This window comes from Danio rerio, chromosome 4, assembly GCF_049306965.1.
Source record: "Danio rerio strain Tuebingen ecotype United States chromosome 4, GRCz12tu, whole genome shotgun sequence".
In the NCBI taxonomy this organism is placed as follows: domain Eukaryota; kingdom Metazoa; phylum Chordata; class Actinopteri; order Cypriniformes; family Danionidae; genus Danio; species Danio rerio.
Window position 1 is genome coordinate 32,969,995 of NC_133179.1, and position 4,631 is coordinate 32,974,625.

General features: G+C 39.1%; 1 long non-coding RNA gene across 1 annotated transcript; it reads right to left on the reverse strand.

Moving 5' to 3' along the window:
• Positions 1–288: 288 nt before the first annotated feature.
• Positions 289–1,688, reverse strand: LOC141381741 (uncharacterized). Its single transcript, XR_012402391.1, has 3 exons — positions 1,611–1,688; positions 1,377–1,525; positions 289–1,296 (listed from the first exon to the last, which is right to left on the reverse strand). It is a non-coding gene; the product is annotated as an uncharacterized lncRNA (long non-coding RNA).
• Positions 1,689–4,631: the final 2,943 nt, after the last annotated feature.

The window sequence follows — 4,631 nt, forward strand, 5'->3', positions numbered from 1 at the left end:
TGCCCGCATGTACCCGTGCATGCGGACATATACATTATTTCATAATGCTGTCACCCCTAAGCTCTAGCTACTGCAAAGGCGGTCCTACAGCTCAAACCCCCATTTTTCATAGTCGGAGCCTTCACTGCCCAAAAATTCTTTTTCCGACTCCTGCTGGAACCTGCTTTGATAGCTCAACTTTCGAGCTGTGACTACGAGCACGAGTCATGTCACTGCCCACCCTCCAGCATAGCACTTTACCTATGTTGTTTATTTATATTATCTCCATCGGAGATAGTTTCCTCTTTTCACGTCTGGGCTCTTACAGAGCCCACATCTCCTCTACCTTTTCATTTCTTTCTTTCTCCTCAAACCACTATATCCAGCAGCCGGATATAGCAATTTCTAGCTTTTGGGGGGGCGTTCTTCGAATACGCGGCTGCTGTCCCGACACAATAGCATTTATGGGAAGCTATCGAGAACTACCTGATCTCATATCCCTCCAAATGCTTATTGACCAGGCGGGAGCCTTGGGCTCATCTATCACCGAGCTCAGGGTTCTCTCCCGGGACAGCATGCCAAACTAGCTTAAATAGTCAAGCATTATCTAAGTGTGAACTCTTGAACTCTTGAAGTTTCTCAAACTAATTTCGAGAGGAGCACGTGATAGGATTGACTACAGCTGATCCCTATCACTAATCACTAACTAGCCAATCGGATCACTCTAAATTTAATATAAATATCCAGCCTAAACTTCAATCCTCATCTTCGTTTTGGAAACCCCCCCCATCCATCCCTTCTCCCTCCTCCTCAGTTTGGGTGACACGGTGGCTTGGTGGCTAGCACTGTTGCCCCACAGCAAGGAGGTCATTGGTTCAACACTAGCTGAGCCAACCGATACTCTCTGTGCGGAGTTTGCATGTTCTCCCCGTGTTTGCGTGGGTTTTCCCCGGGTACTCCGGTTTCCTCCCACACTCAAAAACTATGCAACAAAAGTTAAAGTCACAAGCACTTACTACAAACTAGCACAACTAGTGATCTATTTTGGGAAGCTATCGAGAACTACCTGATCTCATATCCCTCCAAATGCTTATTGACCAGGCGGAAGCCTTGGGCTCATCTATCACCGAGCTCAGGGTTCTCTCCCGGGACAGCATGCCAAACTAGCTTAAATAGTCAAGCATTATCTAAGTGTGAACTCTTGAAATGTAGATTCTTTCAGCTGCCACCACATTTCTCTCCACATCTGACAGGTTTTGTGCTGCCGCCTCAAATGCTCTCTGGGCATCGCTACACGTCACACTGGGGAGACTGTATCTGAAACACAAGGCATCGTAAGAAGGCAAAAAGTGGACAGATGAAGATGTAGAGTTAAAGACAGGTGTAAGGTTGCTTACTTGTCATGTAGTCTTTTTAAGTCGTTGGAGGGATTATAAATCGATCTCCCACTACTTGACACAAAAAATGAATCAACTGCCACATCGTCGCCAGTGCAGTTTTCTTGCAGCAATACTGGTCGCACCTCATTGAAGTACAAGTCGAACCACTAGTTAGAGAAAGGAAAAAAATAAGTATGACTTTGCCACAATACATTTATTGCTGTTATTATTTAAAAGACAATATAAACTTACAAGTTCCTGTTCGTGTGACAACGGTACTTTGTGCTCCTTCACTGCAACACAGACACCATTCTCTATCCGGCTTCTCCCCTCCCAATCCTCAACCTGCAAACAGACAGTTTTGCACATTGATGAAGCATATAAGAACAAAGAAGACAATGTAGGGAAAACAAACACTTACAGTCATGTGTGTCACCTCTCCAGGCCGCTGGACTAGCTTCAGCATGATAACAGCCTCCAGGTAGTACAGGACGAGCAGCCGTTCATTTTTAGTCAAACAGTCCCCTGTAATGGCTCCTGGACCCTGCATTTTGTATATAACGGCCTGGAAATCTTTAAATGCAGCCTTCAAAACAGCAAGGCAGACTTTTTTGCTGTGACCTCCATACTCACTTTTTTGGACATGCCACTCAGTATTCCATACAGCACATCCATAAAACTCTCACAGTCCTGGAACAGAGATGGATTGTTGTGGCGAATGTCCGTGGAGGTAATAATGTATTTCATGAACCCTGAAAAGACACACAGCACAGCAGACATGATTAGTTATCATGTACATGGCACGCTTGTGGTGGTTCCACATTACTGACCTCTTGAGACTCTTCGAGTAGTTGAACACTGTCCATTTTGAGAGCTTTGTATCTGACAAGATGTTAAAGTACTCTCGCACTTTCTCCACCTGCCGAACAAACATCAAGTTTGGCTCAGTGGGGTCCATGTAATGCAAGAACCTGGACACTGTTTCCACCTGAAAGGACACATTTCATATTAAAATAAACTACTCCATAAAACAACACCCACACACAAGTTTTTACATTTATACTTTTACTTGTTTAATGAACTTACTACTTGTTTGCTGTTTTTATATCCTAGATCAGTGTAAAAGTACTTATTAAATCCTGCTAGAAGGGGTTGGTCAATGGAGTGCATATTGTATAAGCCTTTTTTGACCATTTCCACCCTCAAGAAAGAGGTCCACATCGGTCCACCAGTGCTGAAATAGAAAAGCAGGTGAGCAAAATGACTTTGTATATTAAAGAGAAGTCATATCCACATTGTACATTTAATTTCTGGGAATGCCGATTTGAAACTGTACCTCTGATAGTACTCTCCAGAGCTCTTATCAGATAAGGGCTCATTTGGAGGATCCAATGGACTTTCTGCACCATCTCCAGAGCTTTGAGTCACAGAAGATCAACCGAGCTGGTTCTGGAAGGACTGAAGGTAAGTTATTAATCACAAACCCCTTTGACTGCATCACCGCAATCATCCTAAAACAAAGAACATAAAATAAGGTCAAATAAACAATAGCAATAATTTATATTTATGTATAGATATGTGCAGATGTTTAATTTGAAGCCAGATTCATCAAATCAGAGAAGCATAACAGAGTTACAAACTTGGCAAAAGGATTAGTAGAGTCCAATATGTCACAAATTTTTCCAAACTCCCAGAAATGTCCTCTGTGACAGAATTCGGACAACTCCTTCTTGGCCTCTAAGACGACAGCCTGGATCTCTGCCTCTGTGCTGTTCCTCATACACACCTTCCTGAGATGCCCAGGAAGAGAATGAGCCTTTTTGCACACAGGGCAAAGGAAAAAGCATCCTGCTGTGGAAGAATCTGCTTGCATAATAAAATCAACATGTTATAGAGTGAAGAGATCAAGAGCAGCTTTGTGAAGGTTTGGGATCCACCACACCCCACCCCCAACTCCAGGTACAGAAACAAAGGAATGAGCACACAAACACACACAGCAAAGTGTGCCGGATATTTTGATTAGAATTTTAAGACAAAAATTAATTTCATATTAATATAATACTGTTACTAACCATATTATTTAAAATGTATTTAAAATATATGACATTTATTATGAGAGAAGATTAAAATTGTCTTAATTATTTCTTAAATTAAGATTATACCACCAGTTAGGATTTACAAGTCAATATCAATTAACAACACAATTAGTGTACAAACTGCTCTCCTTTCACAAACATCTGTCAGAGCAGGTAAAATCCATAAAACTCAAGCAGGCTGCAGAATTGTCCAAATTGTTTAGTTAAATCTGTTCAACTGTAATGTTGATCGTTGAACGAGATTTTAAAAGTTTAAAAGTTTTACTGGTGAACAGAGGCAACAGATCATGCCAGTGTTCACTCAGTGTTCACTCACTCACATATATGTGTGTGTGTGCACGTAACCAAACTGCAACCAATTACAAACCCAAATTTAAAGTGAAGCCAGTCTTCAGTTTTTGCATCATCATTGACAAAATATGGCAGTTGACTCCTTTGCCAACAGCTGCATTTCCTAAAAAGGAATACAAAATGAAGCAAGTTCGTTGCACAAACTGTACAGACAATAAGCAATTCAAATGATTTTAATAATAAAAAAGCAGTACCAGTCAATCTATATTTCAATGGAACGGACCAATTAGCACTGTTAATTTAAAAAAAATGAAACCACTTTTACACATTACTAAACTCATCCATAATGTAAGTTTACAAACAATATAAAAAAACTTTTTATTCCTTAAATTAAAACATTTAATCATGTATGATTGGCAAAAGCTGAATTTTAAAAACTAAATATGCTTTCAATAAGATACTGGAAACAATTGCTGTATTAAAGAGCTTTAATTCTAATTTAATTTTAAATGTCAAACATACATGCAATAGAATTCCCCATATTGATTTAATGCATATAATAATGTTTACAGTAATTGTAACTGTTTTTTTTTTTTTTTTACAATGCTGGAAATTCACACTTAGAAATGATACCTTCAATAAATATCAACATTCGATACCATTTTCTATATTTTGTGATAAAAAAAATAAATCTTAATGCTATTATTAATTATTATTTAATGCACCAGAGCCAATGTGGACATCAGTATTTTTTTTATAATATGAACAAATATTTGAATAGCACATCTTTGCATATTATCCTACTTGTTGGTGGTAGAAAAATACATGATCATTTATAGCCTATCAAAAACATTGTTGAGAGTTTAATTTCCATATAACATTTTAA